This window comes from Atractosteus spatula, chromosome 17 (assembly GCF_055471065.1).
Source record: "Atractosteus spatula isolate fAtrSpa1 chromosome 17, fAtrSpa1.hap1, whole genome shotgun sequence".
Taxonomy (NCBI): Eukaryota; Metazoa; Chordata; class Actinopteri; order Semionotiformes; family Lepisosteidae; genus Atractosteus; species Atractosteus spatula.
This window is the reverse complement of record NC_142722.1, coordinates 6,957,663-6,971,397: the sequence shown is the minus strand read 5'-3', so window position 1 is coordinate 6,971,397 and position 13,735 is coordinate 6,957,663. Positions and strand designations below refer to the sequence as shown.

The 13,735-nt window shown below is 40.6% G+C and overlaps 1 protein-coding gene across 6 annotated transcripts in view; it reads left to right on the top strand.

The window, feature by feature from the left end:
• Positions 1 to 13,735, top strand: part of fbrsl1 (fibrosin-like 1) — a 301,951-nt gene that overhangs the window by 49,538 nt on the left and 238,678 nt on the right. The gene's annotated exons all lie outside the window — the stretch shown is intronic.

Genomic DNA, 13,735 nt, shown 5'->3' with positions numbered 1-13,735 from the left:
TACACTGTAAGAGCCCAGCCACAGGAAGGAGCTGATTTCAGTAAGTGAAGAGAGAGACCATTTCCACTAGTCTAGGTCAGAGTCTCAGTTCCCTGCAAATGTCAGTAGTAGGAAGCCAGGAAACCTCAAAAGAGAAGCCGGCTTTCAGTTCTTTAAAGAGCAGAAAGGGGTGAAATAAAATGACATTTCTTGCTGTATCATTGTGAATTTTTTTGCGTCGCATTTGTTTATGTTACGGTTTCATCCAGAAACGGAAGTCTCCATTGCCAAGGCACACTTTATACAGTAGAGCATGTCAGTATTGGTAATGGCATATATATTTTTTTTTTCTGTTTTTGTCAGATTAGACATACCTTTTTTGTATGGACACTACGTACATATTTAAACAATTTTCACATTGCTTTTGTTTACATCTGTAGGGGTTAGAGACAGCTGTCTTCTGGACATTTCTCTCACACCACAAACTCCCTCTGCTTCTAACCCAGCAATAGAAACACAAGAATAGACGTTTCCTCTTTTTTTTTTCTTTGATGTTCACAAGTCCGTTGTCTGCTTGGAGGAGGAAGCTACCATGTGTTATGCTACTGCTGAAGCTCATTTTCACAGAAATTCTTAATGTCATCGGAAGTCTTCATATCAGCCCTCCTTCAGAGCCTTGATAAGGCTCCCATTAGCCTTCGATCGCAGAGCTGATTGGAGTTACAGCATTCCTGTAATAAGACCTTTTAAATATTTAAGTATGCTTTAGAAAGGGACAGAACCTCTTTAAAGATCATCTTGGAGTTACATTAACAGGGCTCAGGAGAATGTTGTGGGAATATGAGGGAGTAGTTTTGAGCAGTTTGAGTGCTTCAGGGTTTATTAAATCTTTTATGCATTCAGAGGAGAAAATGGTTGTGGTTATGATGATCGTAATGACTGGTTGACTTTTGGCAGGGCAAGTCCCCACTGAAGGTGAATGTTAAGACTTACCTTTTTCCAGTGGAAATGCTGTGGAGCTGTAATTATTCTTAGCAGCATACTATATTACAAGCACAGAAAGATCTTAGATTCCTTTGTCCTATATTTGTCAAAATGTGTTTCCTAGGAAGATGGTATGGTACAAATATACCATATGAATTTATACGATTCAGACACTTAACGGAAAGAGTCTCTTATTCTGGGTCATCAAACAGCTGCTCATTTGTCACTTGCGTTTCCTCTCAAGAAGGTTCTTTATCCCTTTGCTCTTTTTAATCACCTTTTGATAATAACTAACTACTTATTGCCCTGATGGGATTCTTCATACTGCTAAAGTGTATCTAAGCCCATCATCAAATATGATTTATCAGATTCTTTAAACTGTCACAATCTGTTCCTCGAAGATTGAGAAGTATGATTTTGTTAACAAGTTCTCATTTCCCCCTACATGTACATGGGACAGCTGCAGCTGAATTCTTTTATTTATTATCATGGCTGTAGACATCCTAAAAGAAATACAGGATGATTTGTTATTGGAAACTTTTCATGCTTTGCAGGCATCATTGCTTTCCCTTTCAAAGAAAGAGATCTTTATAAATTCTGTTCAGATGGTTGTATAGGACAGAAAATAAATCTCTATCACTGGTACTGAGTATTCAGAGACCTGGATAATGTCCAGCAGAACAATGCTTAGCTATTGTGAGGGAGCTACCTCCTATATGCTGCAAGGAATAACTGTGGAAGATGGCTAATTGCTGTGTGTGTGTGTGTGTTTTGGGGTGGGTAGCATCTTAATTAAATTGTGAGGCAAAGCTGGTCGAATGTGCAATCTGGAAGTTCAGAGGGTCTGATTTACTGCCCGTTTAAAATCTGTCATCTCCTTTAAAAAAAGGCAAGTGAGGATCACCTGTATGTCCTCACTGTCCTTTCCAGAATATTGTGTTCTGCTTCTAACATACAGGTGCTTTGCAATCAGCTGAACTGCTGGGTTCAGGTCAGTGGTAATTCCTTGTACTTATGAAATGCCTTTTCACCCCTGAGGACCCCAAAGATCCTCTTATATAAGATGGAACCCATTTCATCCACTAGTGGGGTGCAGCAGCCCCTGGTTCCTTAGAGCAGCTTTTCTGTGCCAGCAGCTGCCCAACACAGCTGATCCGTGAGAAATTCTTTCAAAGTTAAGGGGGAAGTTGAGGAAGGTCAGTTTGTGCGAGTGAAGAGTGAAATTCAGCCAGTAGTTGGATAAATGTCTCTACTCTTATGACCAGTGCCATTGGATCTCTGATACACAAGTAGTCAGCACCTTGTTTTAAAGTCTCATCCCAAGAACAGCGAAAGAAGTCATGAAGAGACCATCTTGATTCTCAAGTTGTACACATAAATCATCCAAGCCTCCCTTCATAGCCAGCCTCGGGCAGAACAGACACCCCATGTCAGCCCCATCCAAATATTTGCATACCATGTTTTGTTGCTATAAAACCTACAGCAGCTGAACAATTCAGCTCCTTCCAGAACTGTCACAGTTCCTACTGGCAGAGCTTGACAAGAGTTCACTGCCAGGTTCTAAAACATTACAGGATCATAGGCTGATTGTTTTGTTGATATGTGCTTGTAGCTATAAAACTCTTCAAACAGACATTTTATTCCAGGGTTAAAAAAAAAAAATGCCTGATTGAATCTGCGATTGTAAGAATGACATGTAAACGAGATTTGCTTTATTTTCCAGCAGTTATGTATCGCGCTGTGCCTCAAACTGTGTCTACACGCCCTGGTTGAAAGTATGTGTCGCTCTGTGTGGTTTGTGCACTCATAGGATTACTGGGCCTGAGCCATTTTCATTCAGCTCCTGCTGAGCTCTCAGCTCTAGCAGCTTGGATTTGGGTCTGTTGCTGACTGTCTCAAACCTGGATTGATTTCAAAACCCCGTCAGCTGGCTCCCAAAGGCAGATGGAGAAAAGGCATCAGAAGTGTTTCAGTAAGGACAGCTGAATCAAGGTGTCTCTTGCCAAAAACAGAGCGAAGCTCCAGAATAAGGTTTCTTTTGGTTTTAGAGTTCATTCCTTAGCAAAATCCTAGAGAGAACCTCTTTACCTTAAAATGTAATCTTGGCATCTACTTTTTTTTTTCTCTTGTTGTGTAACAGTCATGATCGTTTGAAACAAAAAGACTTATGCTGATTAAAGACACTGAACATCTGGTTCTGAGGGTCAACCTCCAAACAGCATTTGCTTTAGCTAAGCATGATAATCTTGTATGTGAACATATTTTCTTTGTGACTTACTGGTGGAGTTTCATAACATGGAAAGAGGTTTGTTTCAGGTCTTCTTATAAATAGCAGAACAGAGACCAACAGTGGTTTTTGTTTTGACTGAAGATTCCAATATGGGGAAATGCAAGGGACAGAAAAGATAGAAATATCCATTAGTTTCTCATAATCCTGGCAATTGAAAAATTAGCCTACACGTATAGAAAAGTTGTTCTCCTCCATGTGGGTCATTAGAAAATTGTACTTGAACCACACATGAGGTCAACAATATTTTAACTATCTAGATAATGGACTGCCTGTTTGCTTGTGCGATAAGGAATTGATTGTCCTTTCATTTCGACTTCACCAATGTTACATCAACCCCCTAGTAGTGCAGCAATTTTCGAAAGATTAAACATTCTGCCTCTGCTTTTAAAACAAGCCATCTTGCCTGTGTTGGCCAGCTAGTCTGACAGATGCTATATGACGGCGGGTTATGGATCTGTCTTAATGCCCAGTTTGTCTGCAGTCTGTTCTGTCCAGCCACTTCATCACTGGCTGCAAAGGGTTTTTCTTTCCTCCTACACCGCTGTGGGAGCCGCTGTGGCCTGACACATGATACATCTTGCTGTTTGGGCCCTTCTGCGCTGTACAAAGCTGTTTCTGCTGGTGTTGCTGCAGGCCAAGCACATAGACAGGTGCAGATGGGAAGGGCTATATTTGACCACAGGTTGTGGACAGCTACAGTGTCCTAGAAGTCATATGGCTCCTTTTCTGAAGGTGTTGCCACAGCAGGAGACACTGTACTGCTTTGGGGCACAGCGTCAAACTTAAACTTAGGCAGACTGAAAACCCTGTCACCTGATGACAGGTGACATTTGAAATGGCTGTATTCGTGCTGTTGGTGGAGAAATCTTTTTATTCCTTCAACAGAAGTGTCATAGAAAAACAAGATTGACTCTAATTGCACTCCTGTATAAAATGCGTATCAGAATTCCCTGTATATGTATGTTTGCATGCTTGAATATATTTATGTACCATTTTTCTTCCAATTATACTAAAGATTCTAATGCTGTAATACTCCATAATACTGTAATACAGAAAGAAAGGGTTTAAAAAGTCATACCCAGCAGTCTGGAAAATCAGTTTCTCAACAGGTTAGTGCAGAGAATCAGGGGTCTAAGTCATCATGTCGAACGTTTTAGTATCTCTTAGGGTGTGTTGTCTGCAGTAGTATCCTATGCTACAATACCTCTGGTTTTTTTACCTTAATCTAGCAATACTGCATACAAGAGCCAGAAAAAGTTAAGTTTCAGTTACTTGGTTTTAGAACATCAAAACATGCATTGTGGTCAAACAACATTTAACGCAATGTTAATCTTGAGATTTAAAAATAAGGCATAAAAACAGACACTCTGGCTCCACTAATTATGCTGGAGACATTTACTAAGATGAAAGGGGAGACATGTTAAGTCATTTGACAGTCAGATGTCTTTTTTGCTTAGGTTGCAGTAGCAGTGAGGAGGTAAAACCCGTGCTGGGTTAGCAGTCAAACGGGGAGCTAGAAATTGAAAAGAAAATGCAGAGAAATATTCAGTAAGCATTTGTCTGTCCCTGGTGGGCTTTTACACTCATTATACAGTTAACAGCAACTCAAAACTGTTAAAGAGACCAGAACATGCATCTGTCAGCGTTTGGAGACAGAAATGTTAGTACCCGAAACTATTGTCAGTAGGTTTTAGGCAGCCAAGCACACACACGGTGCTCTCTAAACAGTGATGGAGAAAGGATACATATCCAGAAGGAGAAAAAAAACAGTGCTGCTAGAGAAATCTATAGAGCAAGCTCCCTGCATTCTCTCAGGTCAGGTCCTTTACTTAGCAACTGTAATCAAAAGCCTTTGTTAACAGATTTTAGCTTGTCTTTATTCAAACCAGACACTCTTCAGCCTTGGGTCTCCAGCAGGTGGCTTTAAATTGTTCATCTCAATGCCTGTGTTCGTTACCCAATTAATGCTGGCTGCTCCCGGCACAAAAGACTTCTAATGCAGCAGTGGGTTGAAGAGCCTATTCAACACAATTATCTTGCCATTCTAGCATGTAAGCAGTAGCGCTTGAAATGGAATGAGTGAGAGCCTTGCTGGGAAGTGGGATCCCTGCCTGCTCTGTCTTGCTGTAGGTTTTGTAATGAAATGCAGCCATGACTATATTCCCTTCCTCCTTGTAGTCTTCGCAAATGTCTGGAGCTGTTGACTGACGTCTGGTTGTACTTGTGATGTTAGATACTGAATGCCCACATATGTATCTGCCCTCCGTTACCTAAATCAGAGATCCTGGCTTTCTAAGGAATAAAGCCGTTTTGTTCTTTGCCTAGTATTAAGTTTCCCTAACCTGTTTGCGAGTTGTCTGCTGCCAAATACTGCTGGTCCCCGAGTCCGATATCAATCTTTTTGTCTGTCTTGTGCCAAACTGAAACACTTCCAGTATAAATCCAGAGAATGTATTTGCAAACAAAATCATGTTGAACAGTGATAATATCAGCAGCATTTTTAAATGCGTAAAAACCCGCACATTTTTGTCATCAGATTTACTTTCATGCCGTTAACCTTCGGAAATGCAAGGGCATCTGACAGTTTGCTCTACTGATGTAAGATGGAGCACGGCAACAGATTTCTGTGCCCTGATCTGAAAAAAATATTTTAATATTTTAAAACACTAAACTGAGCAGTTTAAAATGTCTCTCAGAAATATGCAAAAGGATAGCCCTTTCATGTATTGTATTACTAGGTGTCCTCTCTCTTTTGGAAAATATTTTTGCTTTGCCAGTTTAAGTGTCTAAAAATTCTATTTGACTTCTTTTAAAAATGTATTTAAACAGACTCTACTATACTTAACACCGGCAGGTTGTCTGTTAGATCACAAATCTGGGCCCATCACATACAGGCTCTGTTCAATGAAGTATAACCCACACTGTATGCTGTGTGAGTAATGATTTTTTGTGATAACTTATTTTCTTTTTGTAATCCATCTGACATTTCACTGAAGCTGCTTTGTAATGAGTTTTTCCTTGTAGCTGACTTTATTGAGCAGCAACTGTATAAATATGTCCTTCCTTTTAGAAAAGGAAATGGATTGCACTGTTTGCTGCTTAGCGCATTGACAACCGGCAGTAACAAACGCTTACAGTAATTCTGCGTGCAAAGTGAAGGAGACTCAAGATCCTGCCTGAAGGGTGTTGAGGATGATTTAAAAAAAAAAGAGATCAACATACACATACACCCAAAGTTACTAAGCTACAGGATTTGATTAGAAAAATAAAACAGTCTATATTGTGTGAAAATTTATTCTACGTGGCCAAGATTTCAGGACATGTCCTAGTGAAGGCTTTTGTGTGCCCTAACGTTGACAAAGTATAATAAATTATTATAGAACAGACAGTGCATGTCCTGTTCATTTTATGTGTTTGAAGATATGTATTATAAAATACAAATCATTCTTTCATAGACAAGAACACCAGTGTCCTGCCAAGGAACTGTTATATCCTTAGCCAGTGCTGAGAGAAGGTCCAGATTCTTGAAATGGGCAGTACCCATGTTAGAAAACACACGTTGTTACTGCCTGCCTTCCACTAATTGTGCTTAAGCCCACATTGTTGTCAATCCATCAGCAGTACCTGTCATACACAAGGGAACTGTAAAGTACATCTGCTATAGTCCATTGCTATGGCTGAATGACTGCTTGAAAGTGCTGTGTGCTCTTCCAAGCCAAACGATACCAAGAAATTGTTTTTGCATGAAGTATGTCATCATTATTGCTCCGACTTTTCTGCCGCAAGCTTATCGGAATGTACATAATTCATTTTATTAATGAATGCCATATGGTTTTTATGTCAGATACAGTTTTACAACATTTTTAAGGCGTTAAGTTTTCGCAGTGTACTTTGTAAGTCATAAATTTAGAGAATTGAGTCCTGTAGTTGCCCTTAAATGAAATTTCTAGTCCTCTCCAGAGTTTTATGGTAAAATCATAATATTTAAAGGAAGTGTGAAAACAGACTTGTTTGTATTCCCCTGGGGTAGAGTGGCTTTATCTACAAGGACACTGACTCACTTCTCAGCTGAAGCCGTCATACTGTGAAGCAAATTGGCTGGTGTATTCTGCAGCAGGAAGTTATAAGCGATACCCTCACTCCTTGCACCAGCTTGGCAAGCAGGGTTGTGTTTAAAATGGACAACAGCAAAGAGAAATATTGTGAAAAACGGGAATACTGCCGTGAAAGCTGATTGGATTGCTGCTGTGGCCAGGTTGTGCAGCGGACTGCCTCAAATGTGCACCAAGTAACATACTGATACAAGGAGATGCTTCTCCATAAAAAGTATTTCACCAAGAAGCTACTGTACATGCCGGTTGCTACTACACTTCCTTGCAAAAGTATTTTGACCCTTCCAATGTCATTCTGTTTTACTGAATTACAGATGGTGTATACACATTTCATTGCATATTGAATATTTTTTGTAATATTAAATATTAATTAAAATTTAATATTTTTAATCTGATACAGCACAGTACACCATCAAGCAAGCATGGTGGTTGGCAGCATTAAGTTATGGGGCAGTTTTTCAATCTTCCAGGACCTGGAAAGCTTGTTAGGATAGGGAAACACACTAAGTACAGGAAAATCCTAAAGGGAAAATCCGCTACAATCTGCTCAAGACCTGAAACTAGTTGGAAAGTTCACCTTTCAGCAGGGTAACGACTTGAAACACAAGGCCGACTTTTGAAGAGCCTGCCACGTCTGTCAGATTTGGGTCACACTTGAAATCATTCTTGGAGCAGGTCAGGCTGTGATTTTCTTAAGGGCTCCAAAATGGTTACCTGTGGTCCTGCCTCATAGTACAGTCGACGACTCATAGATATTTTAAAAGTGAGACATGAAGAACATTGACACTTTTGGCACAGGAGCAGCAGAGAGGCCTGTTCTCAGAGTATTGAAGAGTGACAGGCCTCAAGTGGCCTTTCAGTGAAGGTCTTTCCTGCCAGGTTTATGCTACATACTTACTGCAGGATCCCGAGAGTGATGAAGTGGCCAGACGCCAGGACCTTTGTTAGACATAATAGATAGTTTTCCTTAAAGTGACATGATGGACCTCTTCAAGAGGGGATTAATCAGCACTCAGTTGTACCCAATTATATTTAAGGTACCACAGAGTGTTTCCATCCTCCCTGGCAAAGAGATAGCTAAGATAAGTCGGGGCCACAGGCTGCACTCAAACACATTAAGAAAAATTGTAAACGAGGAGGCCATTTTGTTAATCTAGACTATTGGGTAGTTTGTAGCTAATTGAACTATTTACTGCTTAAGCAGTGTCAAATATCAGAAGTATAATACTTATTTACATTGGTGTGGATGCTTAAATGTGTGTTTAAACAAATTCTTCCTTCAATACAAAATCCTCAAAATCCAGTAGGATCGTTATGTATGATATAATAAAGCAGCATTTCTTAATATAGCATTTGTGTATCTCAAGTCATCTGGGTGCTATTATTTTTTCAAGAGCCACTTCTGCACCCTGTCAGTGTGTATATATATAGTTTTTTACAAATCCTGAGCTTAAGAAAGTGATTGCCAGCTGTCAGTCTCATAGACAGCTGTGTGCTATCTGTGCTGTGCAAGCTGACACAAATAGCTGATGATTTGTCTTCATCTCTTAACTGCTGTGAATGTGAGAGGGAGACAGAAAAGATCGCAAGAGGGAGAGGGAGAGAGATGGCTGTGGTAGACGCTTTATCACTGCCTCCCAGAACTGCTGAGTGACAGCGCAAACCTCATTACAGACAGCTGAGACAGGCACTTTATAGAGAGTCCCCCACTGACATCACTTTAACTGAAGATATTCTGTAACAGGAATCATTGCTGAATTTTACTTTAGGCATAAGGAGCAATTCTTGTTTTTCCGAAGCAGACACAGTGAAGCTTGATTACGAAGGAGAGTACATCCGAAAACACACATAGCTGCTACCTGTAGTCAGAACTACATTGCAACTGAGATTATTGCCTGAGACCTAACTATTCCCTCCTTTTTAACAGATGCTGATCTTGATATGCAAGGAGGTCAGGCATCTAGTAACTGATTTCTTTAGAGTCTTTGGAATGAGTCCAAACAGGGAAACCACAGCAGACTTTTTGCCATCTAGAGCATTAAAGTTCAAGCTGTTCACTAGAATAGACTATTCAACGGCAATTTCGGCTTTCATAGAACTAACAAAAGTCTTATTGCTCTTACTGATCAACATCGTGTCTTTTTTTTTATCAACTTAAGATTTATATTGTCCGCGAGGCTTTCAAAAAGCAAGGCCTTGAAACCTGGGTGCTTTCTTAGCTAACCCCTGAGGAAGGTTTACAGAGATACACCATGGCTAAAAGCAAAGGTACAGTTTTACAAAAGCACACAGAAATCCCAATTAGTGATCAAGTATAATTAGGTCTGGCAAAGCATGATACATTGCAATCGATAGCTAAAAAGTACTCATTCTTGTGTTTGTCTATACATGCCAAATATCTGTAGATTTGCCATAGCAAAATTTAGAAAGGGCAGCTACTTGTTGCATGGTATTCCTGATGGTGTCAGTACACCTAAGAGGGGTGCTGCAGAGCTTCTGAGGCTGGAGAACCCAGATGATGTGGCCTGGCCTCTCCATACTACCACAGCATCTCTTCTGAGGGTCCTTACAAGGGAGTAACTCGTGGAAATTCATCTTTTGTTTTAGGGAAACCCTGGTTTCAGTAGGCAGAGTTTTTATTCATGCACATTTCGTAATGTGAGGAAGATGTGCCCTTGAGGGCAAAGATCAATCAAAAAGGATGTGTTTGGCACATTCACCTGCGTCCCACGAGAACAGTGCACTTCTGTTCCGTGAAATGTATGGTCACAGGAAAAAAAAACCCCATCAGGACATGAACATCAATCTTCCTGCAAGAACAAGGCTATGCAGTCAATTTCAATGTGCTTGCACGAAATTTAATTAATAGAACCCCTAATTAATCTTTTTAGGCAATGTCAAATGCAAATACCACATCTCCTCCAGGCTGGGTTGATGGGTTGTGCTTTAGAGTTTAATTGGTATGATGCCTTATTCTTATTGTTTGTGTTTGCTGCGATATGTAATTAAATGCTACAGTGAGAGTATGATGGCCCTGTGCTGGCAGCCTCAGGGGTTTCTGAAGCTTGCCCAGTGAGGGTTGGGGGGTTCAGCACAGTGTGCAGGATATTTTAATACTCATGGGGACACGCAGCAGCACTGCAGCAAAAAGAAAAACAGGAAGGAAAAACAGCTGACACAAATACTCTCTAAAGCTTTAAAGCTTGCAGCCTCCCTGGAGAAGGAGCGCTCCTGTATAAATAAATAAGAAATGGCAGGAGCTTAAAGGTGCAGTCTCACTGAAGATCACAGCTTCTCAAGCTTGAAAACCGGCTCTTATCTGAGAATGCTTGATTTCTTCAGTATATACTGTGTATGTGTTTTATTTCCTGAGGACAGAGCTGCCAGCATTTGGTCTACAGAGCACATTGATTGAAAACTGGTATATATAGTCCTTGAGGCATCTCCTACTGTAGTCAAGTTTTATCTTAATGTTTTATTGAGAGCAAAAAGCCTGTTTTAAAATAAAGCAGCTGATTCCGGGTGCTGGGGGCGGCACTGGGAGAGGACTATCTTAGATTCATCACTTCAGGGTACAAAAGAAAGAGTTCTTAAACCCCTAAGTTAAAAACATATTTTAGAAGATTGATAGATAACGTCCAATGAGAAGCCTGAACTGATTTAATACTTCTTTTTCAGTAAGTGTAGTCATTGGTTTGGATTGTTTTTTTATCTTTAAATGTGATTTTCGCATGGTCTTTTTTCAGGGAGACATTTTAAAGATGTGAGATTGTCTGCAAAGTTTCAGGTGTTCCTGAACTAAACATCAGGAGATAAAACAAACTTCAGCTTTTATGAGTGTATGTTTTTAATATGTAAGTAAACAAACTGTAAATTAAATGAAAGAATAAATTGTTGCAGTGATGTTTGAGATCCCTATATTGCATAGCACCTTGAGGTTAAGAATTACAAACTCCAGTGTGAGCCGACCCCAGATACTGGAAGCTTATATTAACTTGTGTATTATATACTTGTAAATGGAGATAGAACTAAAATTGTGTTACTGCCCCATTTATCCCAAAACCAGTTAAAACTACTGTGCAGTGGAGATCTGTTTGTTCCTCCATAAAATGCTAGATCTGCCCCATGGTCATTTTCCAGTTGAACTGCTTGATTCCAGTTGAACATACAAGATACGAGCCCTGGGGGTGGAGGCTGAGAGGCAGGTGTGCGAGGGACGAGTCTAGTTAGTGACCTCCTCGCTCTGTTCTCAAGTGTCATTGAGCTTCTCAGGTGTGGGTGAACCTCTTTTTACAGTCATTCATTTCACAGCTGGGTACATTTTCCAGGCTGCCAGGTCAAACAGAGATATCACAGCACAGTGTTTTTCCTTTTGTGCTTTGGAGTTTGTCACTTAACTCTGTCCCACCTGCACAGCAGAAGCAATGTCTTCTCCAGCAGCTGCATCATCTTGTTAACTTGTTTCTTGCATCAGTTGAGTTCTATAGGACTTTGTGTTCATTGACAGTACTGAGACGACAAAGTCTCATGCTTGGTCTGATCAGCGTCTTATAGGGAAGATCTCACACTGCTTCACTGCAGCTCATTCACCACTGCATCACCTTAGATGTGTTTGAGCCTGAAGCCTGAAATATCAACCAGAGTTGAGTGAAAAGACTCAGCCTGGAACTCCCCACCATAAAGTAGACCTACCTCCTTTGTAAAACATTTGAAATGCTGCTACAGTCCCAGATAACATTCATTAGTGCCTTTTAGGTGGTTATTATAAAATCATAATTGGCCTGATGTGAGGTGCGATTTATTGATGGTAACAAGAAAAACGGTACCTACTGTATACAACATAAGAAAATGTGTTTTTAATGAACAATCTGCTAGCTGAAACTTGTTTCTCCAATGGTTCGTCTTGCGCAACAACTATTTTAGAGCAAATTTTGTTTCTGTTAAAAAATTAGTGACTCTCAAGCTGTAGCTGTGATGAGCACAGTGGGTGAAGTGGTTTCTGTAATGGATATAAAGCATATGTTGTGTTTTTCCTCCCAAACTCTCTCGCAAATATGTGCCCATTCCAAATGCATTTCCGGGCTGCTACAACACTTTGTTTCCAAATACGTTCTTTTGTTTTCCAAAGTGGTAGCAGCTCCTGACCCTGTACACGGGTTTATTGGTAAGAAGGTGGTGCAGTACAGTCACTTACCGCAAAACCGATTCTTGTCTGGCCACTCTCTGAATGTTCTTAACAGCCGCAAGAAACAACTTGTCAAAGTAATAAGCCTTTTTTTCACACTGCTTGTGTTTGGAGCAGACCAACCTGATGTTCTCAGCACTGAAGACAGCAGTATGTAGGTGGAGTGAGGAAATACTCTGTGGATCTTGCAAGAAGCTTCCTGGTTCCGTGGGTGGAAAGTTCACAGTCCATATTGGTCTCCCAGATAAAATGAACTGGAAGCTAAGAGCGGGTTTTGCATCTTTTACTTCAGGCAGTTTTGATACAGAACTTTGTACTTAAAACTGTAACTGCATGTGTGTGAAACATATGATACAGATAGTCCTAGAATTTAGTTATGTTATATTCTTTAAATTTGTCTTCTAGCCTTAAATAGTGTATGGAAGATATTGGAATGTTTTGAAAAAATATTTTAGCTTTCTACAAAACAGTAATAGAAACATGAAGCTACAGCAAAGAGATATAAACGAGATGGAGCGCAGGCTACAATCGCAGGAAAAGATTTTAATTTGAGTTTCTCTGGGCTCTTTAACGACTTAAGCAGTGGCTGGCTGACAGTTGTTCTTCTCAATCAAGGCCCGTTAGTTGAATGGGTAAAAGCATTTCTGAATTAGCACAGCACATGTTCTCTGTGAGGTTAGACCTCCCAGCTACAGCTTGCAGAAACCTTGATCTTGAGTCTTGGCATCAGCAGAATAAAGAAGTTTGGCATTGTTTCTGCAGCGGCGTCTCTTGGGGTCTGAACTACAGCGGGTGTCCCCCTGCAACTGAACATCATTAATTGTGAATGGCACTGTTGCCGTGGTCTTCAGCCTTTTTAACGCGGTTCCATACAAGCTTGCAACTGCCTGCTGGCGCTTGTCTTTGACTGTGGCCTCTTTCATGCTTTGCTCATGATGCCAGATCTCACTTGTCCTCTCTCTCTCTCTCTCCCCCTGTTTTTTTTAAGTCCCCTAAATCGGTTAGACTGGGAGGTGTGCACACACGGATCGCCCCGTCTCAGGTTTCCTGAGTACTTGTCAAAGCCATTAAAGAGATTTAGAGTGCAGTTTATTGTTGTGCTGGGCCATTCCATTGTCGCTATGTTCTTTTAGTGTTTCCCCTGAGCCCAGGCTGGCCAGATGGTGTTGGGCTGGGACGGTGGCC